We start from the raw sequence: 21,958 nt of genomic DNA, 5'->3' as shown, positions 1-21,958 counted from the left end.
TGGACATCTTGGCTCTTTCCGTAGTTTGGCTATTGTGGACATTGCTGCTATAAACATCGGGGTGCACGTACCCCTTCGGATCCCTACATTTGTATCTTTGGGGTAAATACTCAGTAGTGCAATTGCTGGGTCATAGGGTAGCTCTATTTTCAACTTTTTGAGGAACCTCCGAACTGTTTTCCAGGGTGACTGCACCAGCCTGCATTCCCACCAACAGTGTAGGAGGGTTCCCCTTTCTCTGCATCCTCTCCAACATCTGTCATTTCCTGACTTGTTAATTTTAGCCATTCTGACTGGTGTGAGGTGGTATCTCCTTGAGGTTTTGATTTGGGTTTCCCTGATGCCGAGCAATGTTGAACACTTTTTCATGTGTCTGTTGGCCATTTGGATGTCTTCTTTGGAAAAATGTCTGTTCATGTCTTCTGCCCATTTCTTGATTGGATTATTTGTTCTTTGGGTGTTGAGTTTGATAAGTTCTTTATAGATTTTGGATACTAGCCCTTTACTGATATGTCATTTGCAAATATTTTCTCCCATTCTGTCGGTTGTCTTTTGGTTTTGTGGACTGTTTCCTTTGCTGTGCAAAAGCTTTTTATCTTGATGAAGTCCCAATAGTTCATTTTTGCCCTTGCTTCCCTTGCCTTTGGCGATGTTTCTAGGAAGAAATTGCTGCAGCTGAGGTCAAAGAGGTGGCTGCCTGTGTTCTCCTTTAGGATTTTGATGGACTCCTGTCTCACATTGAGGTTTTTCAACCATTTGGAGTCTATTTTTGTGTGTGATGTAAGGAAATGGTCCAGTTTCATTCTTCTGCATGTGGCTGTCCAGTTTTCCCAACACCATTTGTTGAAGAGACTGTCTTTTTTCCATTGGACATTCTTTCCTGCTTTGTCAAAGATGCGTTGACCATAGAGTTGAGGGTCCATTTCTGGGCTCTCTATTCTGTTCCATTGATCTGTGTGTCTGTTTTGTGCCAGTACCATACTGTCTTGATGATAACAGCTTTGTAATAGAGCTTGAAGTCCGGAATTGTGATGCCGCCAGCTTTGCTTTTGTTTTTCTTTTTTTTTTTTTTTTTTAAAGATTTTATTTATTTATTTGAGACAGAGAGAATGAGAGAGAGCGGGTACATGAGAGGGGGGAGGGTCAGAGGGAGAAGCAGACTCCCTGCCAAGCAGGGAGTCCGATGCGGGACTCGATCCAGGGACTCCAGGATCATGACCTGAGCCGAAGGCAGTCGCTTAACCAACTGAGCCACCCAGGCGCCCTGCTTTTGTTTTTCAAGATTCCTCTGGCTATTCGGGGTCTTTTCTGGTTCCATACAAATTTTAGGATTCTTTGTTCCATTTCTTTGAAAAAAGTGGATAGTATTTTGATAGGGATTGCATTAAATGTGGAGATTGCTCTAGGTAGTGTTGACATCTTCACAATATTTGTTCTTCCAGTCCATGAGCATGGATGAATCTGCCTTTTTTGAAGGAGGATAATAGCACCTCTTTTTTTCTTTTTCTTCCCCCTTTTTGTGAAGGGGAGAAAGTGTTCCTGAAAGGCTCTTCTAAGAAACAGCTGTATAGATGATGACAGTCGATACTGATACCAGCCATTTATTGAGTATCTCCTAACTATGAGGCATTAGGTGAGGAATATATATTTTTCATCTTCACAGCCATTTTGCAAGGTTTAAATGATGAGGAGACTGAGGCTCCAAGAAGGTCTAAATGACAGCTATATGAAAATGAAATGAAATGATACATGTGAGAATACCTAGCACCAATGTTGTGCAGGGATGAGAGGGTAGCCTGTTTCAGCTGTGCCCTGTCCTCTTCTTTTCCTCCCCTCTGCTTTAGTCTGGGGTATATGTCCTCCCCAAATTCCTATGTTGAAAACTGATGCCCAAGGTGATGGTATGAGGAAATAGGGCCTTTGGGAGATGATTTGGTCATGAGGGTGGAAGCGTCATGAATGGAATTAGTGCTCTCCTAAGAGGGGCCCCAGAGAGAGCCACCTTGTCCTCTCGGACATGTGAGGTTACAGTTAGAAGACAACCCTCAGTGAAGAAGCTGAACCTCACCAGACACTAAATTTGCCAGCTCCTCGATCTTGGACTTCCCGGTCTCCAGAACTGTAAGCAGTAAATTTCTGTTGTTTATAAGCCACCCTGTCTATGGTATTTTGTTCTAGCAGCCTGAGAGGACTAAGAGACCTTCCTTTGCCCCCTCCATCTTTTTCTCTTTTCCTTGCGTCCTTTGTTGAATATTTAAAGCATTTTCCATTTAGGCTTCTCTTTGTTTATTACAGTGACCTGATTCGGTGATTCGTGAAATTTTCAAGGCTTTTTTGATCCTACGTTAACCTATGTCAATTATTTGGTGAATTTAACAGTTCTCAATAGAGTGAATGCTATATATTGACCTTGTTTACTAAGCACAGGAGATTCCCAGGTATTGTAGTTGCAGTGGATCTTGCATTCACGTCAGAATGAGCTAAAGTCTAAAAATAGATTATGTTCTGTACAAGATTCTTCCCTAGTGCTTTCAACTTCTGTTTCTTAGAAACAGTTGATGCAGCTCAGAGGCAGGAAAAAAAAAAAAATGAAGAGTGAGAGGAGTCCATAATTCACAGTGGAAGGAAATTATATTAAATTCCTAATGAGTTCTGACATATAACGTCAGAAAGTATTGTAAGTCATAGTAACATTTTTAGGAGCGGCCTTGCTGAAAAGTTACATATTTTAAACTTCATAATGTGACCATGGTTTAGATATTTATAGCTTTATTTATATATTTATAGGATCTGTCTTTGTAATCTATTTTCTTTTTTTTTTTTAAAGATTTTATTTATTTATTTGACAGAGAGAGACACAGCGAGAGAGAGAGCACAAGCAGGGGGAGTGGGAGAGGGAGAAGCAGGCTTCCCGCGGAGCAGGGAGCCCGATGCGGGGCTCGAACCCAGGACCCTGGGATCATGACCTGAGCCGAAGGCAGACGCTTAACGACTGAGCCACCCAGGTGCCCCTGTAATCTATTTTCTATATAATCTATATATAATGAAAAAAAAAAGATAGCAGGAGGGGAAGAATGAAGGGGGGGAAATCAGAGGGCGAGATGAAGCATGAGAGACGATGGACCCTGAAAAAACAAACTGAGGGTTCTAGAGGGGTGGGGGGTGGGAGGATGGGTTGGCCTGGTGATGGGTATTAAAGAGGGCACGTTCTGCATGGAGCACTGGGTGTTATGCACAAACAATGAATCATGGAGCACTACATCAGGGACTAATGATGTAATGTATGGTGACTAACATAACAATAAAAAATTTTTAAAAAATGATCATTTCTAATACTTTGGGGAAATCATCTTTTGAAGTACCCTCAGTTTTTCATTATCCATTCTAGTTCTTCTTTAGTTAATTTTTTTCCCCATTTAACTAGGATGACATCCTTCTTTAAAAAATAAAAAAAAGGCATGTCTAGAGTTTGCTGACTGCATCAGTAGTTTTTAGTGTAAAGTAGTGGCTATAGGCCACTGAAGTTGAGATCCCAATTTGATTTGATGTAAATTTGATGATTTGTATAAATTTGATCAACCATCTGCAGGTGTGAAGTTTTGGGGGGTGTGGGGGATTAATAAAAACTCAGCTAATGGCTCTCATATCTATACTTTCAGACCTTTACCACGGCACAAAATGTGTTCTATAATATACCACTGTGTATCTGCCTTGTCTGGTGTTTGAGCACCTAGAGGAGGGTAGTCATACCATATTCAGTCTTGTGTTGCCCTTAGTGCTTCTTGTGATGCTGAACACGTATTCTCTCAAACCTCCTGGCAGAGAAGAGTGAATGTGTGACCTGGGGGAGCTAAGGATATAGTTTGTAGAGGTCTGTTACTACCATAATGCTCTTGTGAAGTCTTTTCTTTTGAAAATTCATTTGGGTTTGGATTCCTACCTTACCATGCACAAGCCACTTACTGGAATGAAAAAAAAAAAAAGGTGGTTGCTTTAAATTATGTGATGTTGAATAAAATTGCCATGCTAGAATGTATACTGTATTGACCCTGAAATATATGAGGATGGATACCTAATCAGAATGTGTTGAATTTAACTGAATTTAGCAATCTAGTTCCAGAAAGCCAGGAAAACAGATAATTCAGTTGAAGACAAGGTAGATATAGTTTTTAATCTTCTGCCTTCCTTTCAGTGTTCTATACCTGCTTTGCTCTCATGCCCTCATCTCCATGTCTTCCTTACTTCCAACAGGCTTTATACCATCACCTACGGACTGTCAGCATTTAAGCCAGATCTCAAGGGAGGGACTTACAGTGACTATTATACACAGGCTCCAAGTTCACATTGTCACTGCTAAAGGATGTTACAGCCCAGCTGAGGGGCTATCGAAGCAAATAAATGTTCCAGACTGGCCTACTTTAATGGTTGAATTCTGATTTTTGAATTACAACCAATATTGCATAATGGCAAGATCAGGGACAGTGGGATCTCACGGAGCCAAATCCTAATCCTGGCTCTCTATATTCCATTTGCATATTCTTGGGCAGATTTAAGCCTTCTGTGACTGGCATTGTTTTGGGTGCTCCATGTATTTGATTTTATTTATTTCTCATTGCCACATCCCTGAGGTTATTTGTATCTTCATTGTACACATAAAAGGGCACCATGTCTTTAAGAAATTGTGCTGATGTATACATCTACAAAGTGGCAGAGGTAGAATTGAACTCCATCATTGTAATGTGGAAGCACTTTTCATGCAACCTAGTATCATCTAGAATGACTAAGGTCTTCGAAAAAATTCTTCCAATTATTGTAATGCATTTTTAGTACTATTTTTTAGAATGTATTGGAATTAGAGAAAAATTGAGAAGATAGTAAAGAGCATTCCCATATACCCAACACCCAGTATGCCCTGTTATTAACACCTTACATTAGTATGGTATATTTACTGCAATTAATGAACCAGTATTGATACACTATTATTAACTAAAGTCCATAATTTATTCGCAGTTGCTAAGTTTTGACCTAATATTGTCTTTCTTTTCCAGGATCCCATCCAGTATATCGTATTACATTTAATTGTCACATCTCCTTAGGCTCCTATAGGCTGTGACAGTTTCTCACTTTCCTTGTTTCTGATCATTCTGACAGTTTTGGAGGGTGCTGGTGAGATATTTTATAGGATTCTCCTCCATTAGAATTTTTCAGATGTTTTTCTCATGCCTAGACTTGGGCTATGGGACTTAGGGAGGAAATCACAGGCCTCAAGTGCTATTTTCATCACATTATATGAAAGATGTATACTAGCATCATGACTCATGACTATTGATGATAACTCTGGCTGAGGTAGTGTTTGTCAGATTTCTCCGATGTAAAGTTACTCTTTTCCTCACCTTTCTGTTTTTGGAATAGAAAATTCCAAAGTCATATACTGACATGCACTGGTGGGGAAGTCAATGCCGTGTCTGCCCTAGCCCTGAAGATTGGGTCAAGGCAGACTCTTTGGAGTCTTCACTCTTTGGAAGAGCCACTATCAACAGCCCACATTTATGGAGTTGGGATTTATGCTCCTCCCCCCCCCCCCGTAGGGGAGAAGTATCTACATAATTATTTGGAATTCTTCTACATGAGACAGTTGTCTCTTCTCCATTCATTAATTTGTTAAATTATTTTTATACATCGATATAAACTTATAGATAACTAATTTTATATTTTGGGTATTAATCTGAGTTATTTTTTTGCTCAAAATTTTCCAGTTTTGGCTACTGGGAGCCTTTTAGTTGGATCCTGTGTCCCTTTGGCATACTCCCACATAACTCCAAAAATGTTTTTTATTGTTTTGTTTTTTAGTATGTTCTTACTTTCTGACACACCAAGCTTATCTTCTATAATTCCTGATCCAGTCCTTGAATCAGCTGTTTCTCCAAGGAGCTTTTGGTTCAGTATTAGAAACCAAGATCTGTGCCCTTTGCTACTGGGGTGGACCTCTCAGCTGACAGCACAAAGAAATGTATGTGTGTGTACTAACCTATGTATATACACATATCTATAAATATTTCTATTTGCAACTGTATATAATATATTAAGCTAAGTTCTTACTGATGTCTCCAACTCCAATCCATTACTACATGGATCATTCTAGCCTCTTCCCCTTGATTGTTATAATGCATTTTTGTTATTGTTGGTGTCAAATGACCCTTTACTGAAATATTTTCCTTTATAGTTTTAACTACCTGGGCAATCCACTGCACCACTATTGATGTCATCTGTGATGTAATGAGGGTGGCAGCCATCAACATTGCAGCCCACAGATTGGGCAGTCCCCAGGATCTCTTTAATGGTTCCAGAGAGTTCTCTGGCTAAAGATTAGTGCCACATCTGTTAGGCGATGTTGACAGTCTCATTAAAAGTGATATTTCCACTGTGTTTAATGTTTTTCTGTTGCTTTCTGTCTCTTGGAGGTTCCTTTTTTTTTTTAAATTTTTTATTGTTATGTTAATCACCATACATTACATCTTTAGTTTTTGATGTAGTGTTCCATGATTCATTGTTTGTGTATAACACCCAGTGCTCCATGCAGAACGTGCCCTCTTTAATACCTATCACCAGGCTAACCCATCCTCCCATCCCCCTCCCCTCTAGAACCCTCAGTTTGTTTTTCAGAGTCCATCATCTCTCATGGTTTGTCTTGGAGGTTCCTTGAAGGCTTTGATAATCAGGGCAGAGGCAGAAGGTACCACTTCAATCTGGGCCTGTTCTGAATGGTCAGTTTTACTGTAATCCTCAGACCCTTCCAATCACCACTTGTCTTGGTGATATCATCACCAACCTTTTTTGGAGTCAGACCCAGTGGGCCAATCTTTGGGGCCAAGGCAGACGTGGCATTGACTCCCCCCGCAGCGCATGTCAGGTATAGGACTTTGATCTCATTGGGGTTGAACTTAGGTGGCATGGTGGAGGTGGCTTGTGTTAGATGAATCCAGATTCGGGATGACACAAGGCAGTTGCACCTTCACCTCCTCTGAGCCAAAAGCCAAAAGTGTAATACATTTTTAATAGAACACAAGTTTAAATTTTTCCTAACTGCTGACGATAAAGGTAACATTTATTGATGGCTTATTGTGTTTCAGGCATTGTCCTTAGAACTTTATTTGAATTCTCTCATTCAGTTCTCACACCTAGACTGGGGGTAGTGAAGACACCTTCCTCCTTTTTTTTTTTTTTTAAGATTTTATTTATTTATTTATTTATTTATTTGAGAGAGAGAATGAGATAGAGAGAGACAGCGTGAGAGGGGGGAGGGTCAGAGGGAGAAGCAGACTCCCTGACAAGCAGGGAGCCTGATGCGGGACTCAATCCCGGGACTCCAGGATAATGACCTGAGCCAAAGGCAGTCACCCAACCAACTGAGCCACCCAGGCGCCCCTCCTCCTTTTTTTCAAGTTTCATTTTGAACAACTTAATATTTACAGATTTGAAATTTCATAGTTACAAAGAGAAAGAAAGAAACTCAGAGATACTAACTTTGCCAACATTATGGAGTAGTGAGTGTGATGGCCTGTATTCTCTGACTTCAGAGCTCGTCCCTAACTATTGTGTATACTAACTCCTAGCTTTCAGGCTTCCTTTGCTTCTCATGTTGGGACTCACTGGGATGAGTACAGTGTTGGCACTCTTGGGAAAACAGCCAGAGCTGAGGCATTTATATGACCAAGTACATTAGAGATGCTCAATATTTTTTATTGTTTCAAGGCAATATCAATGCACATCCATTATAACCAAGAGATTACAGAAGAGTTTAATACATTAAACTCAGAGAAGCTTCTGTTTGTTATTTATTTTCATACAAACCTTCTTCTGACAGTTGCTATATTCTTCTAAATTATTGAAATTGTGGCTTTTGGGAGTATGTGGACTAGGAAAATATGAAAATAATGCTTTATAGTTTAGCAAGAGCAGCCAGAACTGCTTTTTCATGCATCATGAGCGAGTGTTAATAAATGGTTATGCCAAAATGGTCAGGACACGTAATGCCTCGTACTTGTATGAATGTGGTAATTTTGGTTTCTAAGGTCCACGAATAAGTAAAAATTCTGAGGAAATTTCTCTTGGTCATAAAAGTGTATAGATTCCCAGGAGGAAATGTATGCTGATAAATTGAATTTGGAAAACAATTGTTACCTATGATCACCGGCAATACTCTGCTTATATGGTTATATCCATGAGTAAATATGAACTCACTTGGGATTAGGTGTGAACCTGAATTTTCTCAGCTCATTTCTCTATATGTGAGTATCACCATCTTTTTAGAGCTATGTCTATGCAGTGGCCAATAACTGGTCAGTTCAGTTGTTATTATCTGTTCTGGCCCTTACCAGCTTTCTAAGAACTTCCCACATTACTCATGAATATTTAACTTTTATCATCAATGTTTGCATAAACTCTGAGCCACAGATTCTCAACGTAAAAATCCCAGTTATCGATCCTCTATTAAGCAAAGCACTTTTAAGAGCACTTTACATGCAATCTTTCATTTAATCTTCATGGCATGGGCATTATTATGAAATTGACATTATTAATTACTCTCATTTTATAAGTGAAGACTGTGAAAGATGTCAAGAAACTTTCTTGAGTTTACACATTTCATATGTGGCAGAGTTTATATTTAGACCAAGGTGACTTTTGCATCTCTAACTACCACTCAGTAGGGTATAAATCCAAGTAAGTGACAATAACAAGCAATCCCAAGTGTACAGTGGATAAACTAAATATATTTATTTTCCCAATCACGTTACATGCAAGGGGGCTGTGATCTGCAATCTCTCTGAGACCAGGCTGATGTAGTCTCCACCATCAGCTATTGTATAGTCTGGAGCACCAGGTCTTCTCAGTTGCTGTGGCAGAGGAAGAGATCGCTAGAAAGTTCTGTTTTAGTTCTTTCATACTTAGATCTCAAAGTGACACTCTTGTTGGCTACAACTAGTCAATGTCCCTGTCTAACTGTAGTGGGGCTACGAAATATGTGGGGTATAGGTAGAATAATTGGATAGTATCAGAGACTGTGTAATGTGCCTCTCTAAATTCGTGTGTTGAAGCCCTAGCCCATAATGTGACTGTATTGGAAATAGGATCTTTAGGGAGGTAATTAAGGTTAGATGAGGTCATAAGAGTGGGGGACTAATCCCATAGGGCTGGTGCACTTTTAAGAAGTGGAAGAGACATCGGGATCAGGTAGCCAGAAAGAGAACTCTCAGTACAAACCAGATTTGCCACCACTTCGATCATGAAGTGATCTGAAGGCTAGAAATCCTTCAGAACTGTGAGAAAATGAGTATCTGTTGTCTAAGGCCCCCAGTCTGTTATTTTGTTAGGGCAACCTGAACACATTAAAGTGGCACCACTGTGTCTGTTGCAGCAATGTGATACAAATTCTAAGGCGTTGTTGGGAGAATTAAGCTGAAAAGATGTAAAAATATTTTAAATTTATTTACTGAAAAAGAATAGATGTTCAATAACAGTCAATTTCAAGGCTTTCAAGTTACCTTGCTTAAGACTAAACACTTCTGAAATTATTGCCATTCAGTGCCTTTACTGCTTTGTTTTTTGGACCGGCATTCCCCCATGGCATAGATTTTCGATTGCAGGGTGTTTTAGTCAAGCTTCTGGAGAAAAACAGAATCACTAGTCAAGTTGACACATAAAATCAACCATCATACAGGAGAAAATATGAAATATTTAGGAAGGAACGGATTAATGAATTTCATAATCAACCTCTAAAAAATCTACTTAAAGGACAGCATAAGAGTTGTTTAAATAAGGAGGTATACATATTTTAAGATTGATCTCTCAATTGCATTCACAAATACTCCTGAGTATTTTAACATATCTTAATCTGATTCTAGATTATGGAAATAAATATATGTGAACATGTATATATTCTATGGTAATAGATATGCAATGTACCTTATATGCAATATTCAGTCACTTACCTTTTTATGAATTAGCTGTTTTGCAAATTCAGCAAATGCCATTTTTTGTTCCAATTCATAAATACTAAGCAGTAACTCACAAAAGATTTTTGTAGTTATCAATAAAAATATTATAAATGTTATTGTTTGGTTCTCTGAAAGCACAGAAATGTAATTCTGTATTTGACTTTTAAAATCATACATAGTTAAATTTAGAAAAGCCCTAGTTATATGTATTTTACATGATAAATATTGATATGTATATTTCCTTCTCCACCCCATGTTTTCCCCTTCCAGGTTTAAATTCAGCATGTTGAAAAATTACATTTAAATGCTATAACACTTCTGTTGTCAAAGTGAAATTATTTCTATTCAAGTTCCCAAAAGTTCAAAAAATTATTCAGAAAGTTTTTATGCCAGACAAGAGTATGTGTATGTGTATGCACATTTGGAATGATAGTATATGGGGAAGATTTGTAAGACTTTTTCTGCCTCATCATTTTTTAAATTATTTTGTCTAACTTTTTTTATTCATGTTACTGTTAGCAACAGAGCTGCATATCCTAGCTGACTCACTGAAGCAAGAACCAGGACAAAGAAAATAATGTAAATAAAGTCACAGTTAACAAAGTATTTCAAAAATTTTATCCCAACAGTGTATAAGAAATTCTATTCATTGCCAACCTCTCAAACTTAATACTGTTTGACTTTTTTATTATTTCCAATCAAATGGGTGAAAAACAGTTCTCATCATGAACTTCAGTTACCTTTATATGGTAACAAGGTTGAGCATATCATCATATCTTTTTGGGCATTTGGATTCCCTCTTTGAAGAAGTGATTGTTTAGGCTTCTCATCCATTGTGCTGTTGAGTTGTTTCTCCTTTTCTTTTTGATTTATGGTACACACACACACACACACACACACATTCATTCATGTGCACATGCCTACAAACATAAAACCATTATTAAAATACAGAATAGCAATAATTCTGGTTATAGACACAGTGACAGGATAAGAAAAAGTACATGAAGCACATGAGTACATGTAAATTATTTTTAAAGATCCAGTAATTGGATTTGGTACTAAATTCACAAGTATTCATTAGATTCTTAAAAATACATAATTACATATATAATTAAATAGAATAATAAGGGCCCAGATTTATATCAATAATTACAGTGTATCATGAACCAAGTTGTTTTTTTTTTTTAAGATTTTATTTATTCACTTGTCAGAGAAAGAAAGAGAGAGAGCACAAGCAGGGGGAGTGGCAGAGGGAGAAGCAGGCTCCCTGCTGAGCAAGGAGCCTGGTGCAGGACTTGATCCAAAGACCCTGGGACAAGGATCTGAGCCAAAGCCAGGCGCTTAACCGACTGAGCCACCCAGGTGTCCCCATGAACCAAGTTTCGTGAGTAGTATCATTCTGTGTTCCTGTGTTGCATTAGAAAATTATTCCCTGATAAAATGAATACTCAAATAATAATTTAGGGGTACCTGGGTGACTCAGGGGTGCCTGGGTGGCTCAGTTGGTTAAGTGTCTGAGTCTTGGTTTGGATTCAGATCATGATCTCAGGGTAGTGAGATCAAGCCCCACTTTGGGCTCCATGCTGAGCGTGGAGCCTGCTGGAGGTTCTCTCCCTCTCCCTCTCTCTCTGTCACCCCTTTCCTTCTTGCACATGCTCTCTCTCTCTCAAAAATAAATAAATCCTTAAAAAATATTTAAAAAATAATTTATATTTAAGTATGGTGATTATATGAAATAAATATTACAGCAGTGATATTTGTGATGGTTTATGGAGAGGAAGCAGCTATGTTCTAGTAGTAGCCCTGAACTTGGATTAGAAGACAGAACGCCATTACTTATTAGTCACAAGTGAAATGGTGTATATCATGCTTTGTTTCCTCTAATCTTAATGTATATAATGCTGATTATACTGTTAAACTACTAATTGTACTATAATACTATACCACTACGAATACTAGAAGTAATTAATACTTATGATAACATTACAAATCTTTAAGCTTCTATGTGGATTAAATATATCAAGATTGGGGCGCCTGGGTGGCTCAGTCATTAAGCATCTGCCTTCGGCTCAGGTCGTGGTCCCAGGGTCCTGGGATCGAGCCCCACATCAGGCTCCCTGCTCCACGGGAAGCCTGCCCTCTCCCACTCCCCCTGCTTGTGTTCCCTCTCTTGCTGTGTCTCTCTCTGTCAAATAAATAAATAAAATCTTAAAATAAATAAATATATCAAGATTAATAATTGCACTGCTGGTGTAAGCTATTCAGCACCAAATAAATATGCTATATTGGCATAATTAAAAACAACGGATGAAATCCCTAACTACTTTCTACTTGTATTTTTAAAACCCAGGTTTTTTTCTGCCAGTAAAAGTGAAGGTGAGGGTAAGCATATTCTCTCTCCACTGCAGCAACCCTCAGTTTGTTTCCTGAGTTTAAGAGTCTCTCATTTCAAGCTGTGTTTTTTTTTCTGAAATATGCCATTTTCTCCACAATCTTTCAAGATGTCTTTTTTCTTAGTGTGGCTTATAAAATCTTATTTTCTACATGAAACCTCTCTAGCAGCTTTAGAGAAACAAAAAGTATATTATTTTCCTATGTAAATATGCATCATTCCATGACTATACATTACATGATTTGTTTTTAATGTAATATGAATATTAATGAATATTCATTCATCTTTCTGAATACATGTATTATGTTTCTGTATGTCAGGCTAGATTATTTTACTTGCAGCACTGAGATATACAACAGAGTTATTAGCTTCTTTCTTAGTTGGTCACATTTTAAAATTTGTCACATTTTATAGTGTGTATTAAGAATTATATCCAAGATTATATCATAGGATACCATTGTTGTACCTTATGCTCAGATTTTGAGAAGATTCTTATAGCCTTAAGCATCTCCAGAAATGGTAGCCCTACTTTTTGGCCAGGGTCAGGTCTTTTTCTTTTATACTACTTTATGAACATTGATAAATTCTGAGATGTCTTCCTTAAGTTACAAAAGGCCTGCCTTCTGATTCAAACTGGAGTCACAGTGACCACTGTTGCCAGATGTCCTTTTATGTTGGAGAATTGTGAATAGTGTCTAAGTTAGTGATGTAGTTGAATACAATGGAAATGTGGAAGAATGCCCATGAATCAATGTCTTTTTATACAGGGAAATAAACAGAGTCATTAGCAATATGGAATGTTGGAAAAAAACTTCCTAGCAAAGCAATATTTATGCTTTCAGTTGTCTGTGTTTCCTTATCAAGAAGCAATGTGATATACTAGAATATATTTTAGGCTATAAATTAAAAACTTAAAAATTTGGGGTCTTACCTCAGTCTACCACTCACCCAGCCTAGAGCAAATGATATAACTTCTGGGAGATTTAGCTATTTATCCTTCAAGTGGGAAAAAATAAGCTCTGCTTACCTCAAAGTTTGCTGTGAAAATCAGGCAATAATAACTGGCCTCTTGAAGCACTTCTTTTTCCAAGAGGGAGCTAATAAGAAAAAGATCTGAAATAGTATAAAGTTTTATTCAAAGGTAAAACTATTGCTAATTCTTTTCTACATAGTTTGCTTTTTTTAAGGGCAATTTGTACATATTAATAATTGTAATTCCACTAATAATGTTTTACCTACAAAGGACATTTGGCAAGAAATCAAAGACTTTTATGCACCACATAGAATATTTATTGTAACAAAGCAAACCAGCTGTGGACCTTTGATCAATACATCAATATCTAGATTTTTTTTTTAGCTTTTATTTCTGTTATATTCTTCCAGTCAAGGCTTTTTATATAAAGAAAATGAACAGCTAGTAACACATTGGTTGTGTCGTTCTGATGAACTTTAGAATGCTTAATATCATCTTGTTTAATTTCATGTTTCATAAAAGCTTCTCAATTGCAGGATCAATTACCTTCAATCTCCGCATCAATCAGTCCAGATGGTTCTCATTATTTGCTAAGGATAGCAGCAAATTGAAATTTTTGAACTCGTGATGCATATTGTGTTAATCTTTGCTATGGAAAGGTCCTTCTGCAGAATAAGTGGAGCTGAAAAAGGTGTGTTTTGCAGTCACAAACTGAATGTCTTTTAAGGATTGAAAGGGACTCTTTAAAGTGTTATACCCAGATGAGCGTTAAAAAATGCAGTCTTAAGAAAAATCAAGTCACTCATGTATTCATTGCTGAAATAAGAACATCATTTCATTTCTGATTCTAATTTGAATTTTGATTTGAAGGTGAAAAAAAACCCCTCAGGATTGTTTTGTGTTGCAAAATGAGCCATATAACTTGTTCTGTAAACACAATTTGTTGTTAGACTAAAAATGTGAGTTATACTTCTTTGTGTCTGATACAGTCCTTTTACTGTCAGTTTTTCCTGAACTTAACTCACAGGTAGAATATGTTCCAATTTAAATAGTTTGAAAAATAAGGTAGCTGATATATGATAATAATTTCACTTTTATTACTGATTTAACTAAGATAGTTTTTCATAATTTCCAGTTGGTTGCATTTTCATCTACTTCAGTCATTTTCTGTATTGAACACAATTATGAAGATTTTTATTCAATCCTATTACATTTACATAAACAATATAATTTGTTAAATTTGGAGGGGGAATAAAGCCTCCACTTATTCTTTAGTTTATTAATACGTTTATTGGGGAAAGAATATAATTCTCCTGATTATTTAAGCAAGTAATGGAAATTCACAAGAGACAGAAATAATAACTGAAGGGTCATTTCATTAAAAGGTTATAACAATTGTAAGTATGTGTCCATTCCAACATTGGAGGACCTAAATATTTAAAGCAAATATTAAGGGAATGAAAGGGAGATATAGACAACAATAATAGGGGACTTCAAAACTTCACTTTCAACAGGGGATAGATTATCCACATGACAAATGAAGAGGGAAACAGTAGATCTGAATAACACTATAGACCAAGTGATTTTAACATATATGGAACATTCTATCCAACAGCATCAGAATATACATTCTTCTCAAGGACACAGAGAAGATTCTCCAAAATAAACCATATGTCGGACTATAAACAGCCTTAACAAAATTAAGAAGATTGAAATCATATCTAGTATTATTTCTGATCACAGTGGTATGAAACTAAAAATTAGTAATAGGAGGAGAAATGAAAAATTCAAATGTCTGGAAATTAACACACTCTTGAACATCCAAAGGGTCAAGGAAGAAATTATAAGGAAATAAATATCTTTTTTTTAAAACAAGCTTTTATTTACTTATTTGACAGAGACACGGTGAGAGAGGGAACACAAGCAGGGGGAGTGGGAGAGGGAGAAGCAGGCTTCCCATGGAGCAGGGAGCCCGATGGAGGGCTCGATCCCAGGACCCCGGGATCATGACCTGAGCTGAAGGCAGACCCTTAATGACTGAGCCATCCAGGTGCCCCAGGAAATAAATACCTTGAGACAAACAAAACAACATACAAACCCAACATGCCAAATTTTATGGGATGCAAGAAAAGCAAAAGTTTCCAAAGGGAAGGTTATAGCTATAAATCAAGAAAATAGAAAGATGTCAATACCTAAAGTAGCTAGGAAAAGAATCATAAACTAAGCCCAAAATTGGCAGAAAGAAGGAAATAGTAAATATTAGAGCAGAAATAAATAAGGGGTGCCTGGATGGCTCAGTCAGTTGAGCGACCAACTCTTGATTTTGGCCCAGGTCATGATCTTGGGGTTTTGGGATCAAGCCCTGTATTGGGCTCCACACTCAGTGCAGAGTCTCCTTGGGATTCTTTCTCTCTCTCCCCCTCCCCTTGCTTGTGCTCTTTCTTTCTCTCAAATAAATAAATAAAAATTAAAAACAAATAAGTGAAATAGACGCTAGAAGGACAATAGAAAAAATGAAACTAAGAGTTGATTTTTTAGGGCGCCTGGGTGGCTCAGTTGGTTAAGCGACTGCCTTCGGCTCAGGTCATGATCCTGGAGTCCCTGGATCGAGTCCCACATCGGGCTCCCTGCTCGGCAGGGAGCCTGCTTCTCCCTCTGACCTTCCCCCCTCTCATGTGCTCTCTGTCTCTCTCATTCTCTCTGTCTCAGATAAATAAATAAAATCTTAAAAAAAAAAAAAGAGTTGATTTTTTAAAAGGATAAACAAAATGGACAAATCTTTAGTGAGACTAACCAAGAAAGAAAAGACTCAAATCAACAAAACTATAGATGAAAAAGGGCACATTACCACTGATACCATAGAAATGCTAAGAATTATAGGAGGCTGCTATGAACAAATCTTGCCAACAAATTGGATAAACTATAAGAAATGGATACATTTCTAGAAACATTATAACCTTCCAAGACTGGATCATGGAGAAACAGAAAATCTGAACAAACCAATAATAACTAAGAAGATTCAAGCAGTAATTTAAAAACTCCCCCAAGAGAAAAGCCCAGGACCAGATGGTTTCACTGGTAAATCCTACCAAACATTTAGAGAAAAATTAATGCCAATCCTTTCTCAAATTCTAAAAAAAAAAAAAAAAAAAAATTGAAGAGGGAGAATATTCCCAAACTCATTTTATGAAACCAGCATCACTCTAATACCTAATCCAGATAAAGACACAAGAGAAAACTACAGGCCAATATCCCTAATGAATATAGTTTTAAAAATCCTTAACAAAATTCTGGCAAACCAAATTCCTAGCCCATCAAAGGGATCATACACCAAGATCAAGTAGGATTTATCCCTGGGTTGCAAGGATGATTCAACATACATAAATCAATAAACATTATACACCTCATTGATAGATTGGAAGATAAAACATATAATCCTCACCATAGATTCGGGAAAAAAAAGAAAAGATGAAATTCCAACACCCTTTCATGAAAAAAAAAAACAAGAAAAGCTCTCAAGAAATTGGGTATAGAAAGTGGGTATATAACAAATCTTAACACAATAAAGACCATATATGACTTACCCACAGCTAACATCATACATAACAGTAAAAATCTACTTTTTCCTTTAAGGTCAGAAATATGACAAGGGTGCCCATTCACACAACTTCTTCAACATAGTACTAGAATTCCTATCCAGAGCAATTAGGCAGGAAAAAGAAAGAAAAGGGAACTGATTGGAAAGGAAGAAGTAAAATCATCATTGCTTGCAGATGAGATGATTTTATATATAGAAAACCCTAAAAGACTCCACCAAAAAATTCTTAGTACTAATTGATGAATACAGTAAAGTTTCAGGATACAAACTAAACATATAGAAAACAGTTGCATTTCTATACACTGCCAATAAAACATCTGAAAAAGAAATAAAACCACTACATTTACAATACCATGAAAAGCAATAAAATACTTAAGGATAAATTTAACCAAAGAGGTGAAAATTCTGTACACTGGAAACTATAAGACATTAATGAAATAAATAGTACAAGACACAAATAAATAGAAATATATCCTGTGTTCATGGATTGGAAAAACTAGTATTTTTAAAATGTCTATTCTGCCCAAAGTGATCTACAGATTCAGTGTAATTCCTATCAGAATTCCAATGGCTTTTTCACAGAAATAGAAAAAATCCTAGAATTTGTGTGGAACCACAGAAAACCCCCAAGTAGCTAAAGCAATCTTGAGAAGGAGGAACAAAGCTGGAGGCATCAGACTGCCTACTTTGAAGCTAGAGTATAAAGCTACAATAATCAAAACAGTATGGTATTGGCATAAAAACAGACACATAGACAATTGGAAGAGAACAAAGAGCTCAGAAATAAATCCCCACATATAGTCGACTAATATTTGGCAAGAGAACCAAAAATACTCAGTAGTGAAGATTACTCTTTTCAATAGATGTTCTTTGGAGAAGTGGTTATTCATATTTAAAATAATGAAACTACATCCCTATTTTACACCACTTACAGAAATTAACTTGAAATGCATTAAAGAAATGTAAAACTTGAAACTGTAAATCTTTTAGAAGAAAACATAGAGAAAAAAAAACTAATTGACATTGGTCTTACTAATGATTTTTTGGATATTACACCAAAAGCAAAAGCAATGAAAGGAAAAATAAACAAGTGGGGCTACATCATACTTAAAAGTTTCTTCACAGCAGAAGAAACAACCAACAGAATGAAGAGGCAACTCATGGAATGAGAGAAAATACTTGCAATCCATAAAACCAATAAGGGATTAACATCCAAAATATATAAGGAATTCATACAACTTAGCCCCCATCAAAAAATTTTAAAAATGGGCTCAGGACCTGAATAGCCATTTTTTTTCAAAGAAGACATACAAATAAATGAGCAACATATACATGAAAAGATGCTCAACATCATTAATCATCACAGGAAATGGAAATCAGAACCACAATGAGATATCACCTCACACATGTTAGAATGGCTATTAAAAAAAAAGAAGTTGGTGTTTGCAAGGATGTGGAGAAAAGGGAACCCTTGTGCACTGTGGTGGGAATGTAAATTGGAATAGCCATTATGGAGTATCGTAGAGTGGTTCCTCAAAAAATTAAAAAATAGAACTGTTGTATGATCTAATGATCCCACTTCTAGGAATATATCCTAAGGAAATGAAATCACTATTTTGAAGACATATCTGCATTCCCATGTTCACTGCAGCATATCATGATAGCCAAGGCATGGAAAAAACCAAAGTGTCCATGGATGGATGGATGGATAAAGAAAATGTGGTATATATATATACATATATATATATGTATATATATGCAATGGAATATTACTAAGCCACAGAAAGAAGGAAATCCTTACATTTTTGATAACATGATTGGATCTTGAGGGCATTGTGCTAAGGGAAATAAGTCAGAGAAAGGCATTTACTGTATGATTTCACTTGTATGAGGGATCTTAAAATGTCTCTCAAAACTTACAGAGTCAAGGTCTTGTGATTTTTCAAAATGTCACTTTGACTGTTGTGAAAATAGATCACTGAGGGAGGGGTTGACACGTAGGGGAGCAGAGAGGCAGGGTTGGGGTGTTTTGTCATATTCTAAAGGAGAAATGGGTTGGCTTTGACTAGAGTTCACAGAAGACAAAGAGGCAAATGGAAATATTGAGACTTGGAGAGTGATGGGAAGGGAAGACTCTAGGTTCACCTCTGGGCTTGGGGCAGGGGTTTCACGGGCACTCTGTGGTGCCATTTATCAAGATGAGGGACACCATTCAAGAAATTTTGTTTTGCTTTGTTTCAGTGGTGGTGGTGTTCAGGGGAGGATGTTTGGCAGTTGGCTTGGTTTTAGACATACTATGTTTTAGATTTCTGTTAGTTATCCAGGAGATTTTAAGTAGGAGGTTGCATGTGTAAAGTATTACATTTGTGAGTCTCTTTCTTCAACTGATCTTAAATAGATATTAAATAAATGCATTGAGGTACAGTGGAAAATTTCCATTAAACTTAGATCCAGGTTCATATTGTGGTCTCCTCTTTTTTTATCTATGTCACTAGAGTGAGTGTTAAAAATCTCTCTGAGATTCAGTTTTCTCATCTGTACAATGGTAATAATAATAATTAGTAATACCTATTTGATACGCATAGTGTAAAAATCAAATATAATTATTCATCCAAAGTAGCTCCAACACTGAAGTTATAAAATTAAAATTGTTTGGGGTCCAAATAAATATGCATTGTCTTCCATTTAGTTTTCCCATTTTTGAATACACAAAACGTAGAAAGATATCCTGAAACCACATGTCCATCCTATAATATTTGCAAAGATGTCTCAGTGTGTAAGTACTGTTGTTTTTTTTTTTTATAATTCATCTTAAATAATACACTTAGGCTAATGTTACCAGTTTTAAAAAGAAGATAATTCAGGATTTTGGTCTTAAACCATCAACTCAGTTCACATATGTGACACTATTGATATTAGTGAAAAAAAATGCTACAAAATTTTGCCTCTTTCTATGAAAGTAATTTTATTCATTTTCTTTTCCCAATTTTAAATATGAGGGACTTAAAAATCACTAACTTGTTCACAAATCCTAGAGCCAGGTAAAAATCTCATCCACAAATCTGATTCATAACACTGTTACACTGACATTAAGATTTTAGGCATTTAGAAACACCTTTTAACTATTCTCATTCTGCATGGATATGAATATATTATGTACTATTGGAGGCAGAATTGTTGTAGTTGTTTGTACAGAGCTTTTGTAAAGAAGAACAGAATATATTTTAACAGTCACAGAGAATAGAGTTGAAAAGTTCTCTTGACTCTTCATGGTATTTTTTTTTTTTAGGTGCTACAGAAAGAAAAAAAAATTAAAGGAAAAAAGAAAGATAACCTCTTTTATAAATTAAAGAATAATTTATTTTAATCAACACTACCCAAGAGAACAGAGGGTGCAACAGAAATGACAGTTCATAACCAAATACAATGAAGAGAAAAGAGCTTGAAAACAGACTCTGTAATGAATGAATGTTTTCTTCTCTTCTGAATCTGAGAGATTTGCTATCCTTGTAAAACTACTAAAGCCCCTTTGATTTTTTGACTCATTTTGTAACTTAGACTTTCAGCTTACTAGTACATGAGACCTGGACCTTTTGTCCAGGAAGCAGGAGACATTTTCTATTACATAAAGCTAATGTCTGTGAAGGGATGTCAGTACTTCAACTACGAGTGGTATTTTTAGTAAACAAGACTACCTCTTTGTAATCTAAGAGATTTTAAATTTATCTTGATTAAATAATGCAACAGGCTAGAGTCCTCTAAGGCATATTAAAAATGCATTATTAAGGATGAATACTTATTTTCCATAACATTAGACAGCATATTTTTAATAAAATAGCATAAGATGTTCTGCTAAGTGTGAGATATTCTTGGTCACCCATATTTGAAAACAAACTTCAAGGAGACTTCACTTTCTTTGTATTGAACCATTTTTCAGGGCCCTGTATATTGACATAATTCTTCAATGGTCAAAATATTACTTGCATTAGGTAGTTTTTTTTTCCCTTTCCTAGAAGTCCAGGGGGTAGGTAGAGTTTTGTACAAACAGGCATGTACCTCTCTCCAGAAAATGAGAGAGAAGAACTTTAAGTATTTTGGCATTACTTAAAATTAAATGTTTTGGTTCTATAACTAAGATTAACTAAGATTCAGTATGTTAATTACTTTCCCTTCCTACCAATCTCTTCTGATTTGGTAATCTGAAACTACCCCTGAATTTCTCAGTAATCTGTGAATGCCCTAAAACATTTTTGTACTTTCAGAACTAATGGCCTGGTGTTTTGGCAATTAATATTCCACAACCTATGATGGTGCAGTCATCTGCCCATTAGCATCTCTTGTGGGATTTTTACATTTCCATAAAGAGGAAGGATAAGAAAATTTGAATATTTGACTGGGAATGGACTCAAGGCAATGATCAGTCATGGTCAATGTTATTGTCCCACCTAAGGAGGGATAAAAGACCTTTTGGTCACCTTGTTGCCTATGGAAAGAGGGTGAAGAGTAAAATATAGTCCTTCAGACAAATAGGGGCATTTGAAATGCTGTCATTACCTTTGGCATCCCACAGAGCCACACAAAGTCATAACGTTTTATGAATACTCCTGTGTGCAGTTTGCTGGAATGAGAGGTAGGTTTTTCATTTATCTTGATGAAATTCACATACATCCCTGACATGATTATATAGACACACTTGTTTGGGTTTTTCTCAATCAGCCATTATCTGTTTCAGGTATAATTCCGCCTCAGCCCACTCCATGTGCAACTGCCTGCTCTCATTGTCTAACTTCCCTTTATTTCTGTTCAGTTTCTGTTTTAATGGCTTCATTTAACTTGCTCATCTGCATTCTGCTTTGCGTTTTGGCTCACTGCTTGTTTTCTTTTTCCTGGTTTTAGAAAACTTGGCTAAATAACTGGTATTTTAGCCTCATTTAGCCTTAAGATTCTCTCACAATGTTCCTTTGGACATCCCATATAAATGGTAGCTAATATTTCTGAGG

At 36.5% G+C, this 21,958-nt stretch overlaps 1 pseudogene; it reads right to left on the bottom strand.

Moving 5' to 3' along the window:
- Positions 1–6,225: 6,225 nt before the first annotated feature.
- Positions 6,226–7,021, bottom strand: LOC110590859 (annotated as a pseudogene).
- Between the last annotated feature and the right edge of the window lie 14,937 nt (positions 7,022–21,958).

The sequence above is a fragment of the Neomonachus schauinslandi genome, chromosome 2 (genome assembly GCF_002201575.2).
Source record: "Neomonachus schauinslandi chromosome 2, ASM220157v2, whole genome shotgun sequence".
NCBI classification, from domain to species: domain Eukaryota; kingdom Metazoa; phylum Chordata; class Mammalia; order Carnivora; family Phocidae; genus Neomonachus; species Neomonachus schauinslandi.
This window is presented reverse-complemented; position numbering and strand designations above follow the sequence as displayed.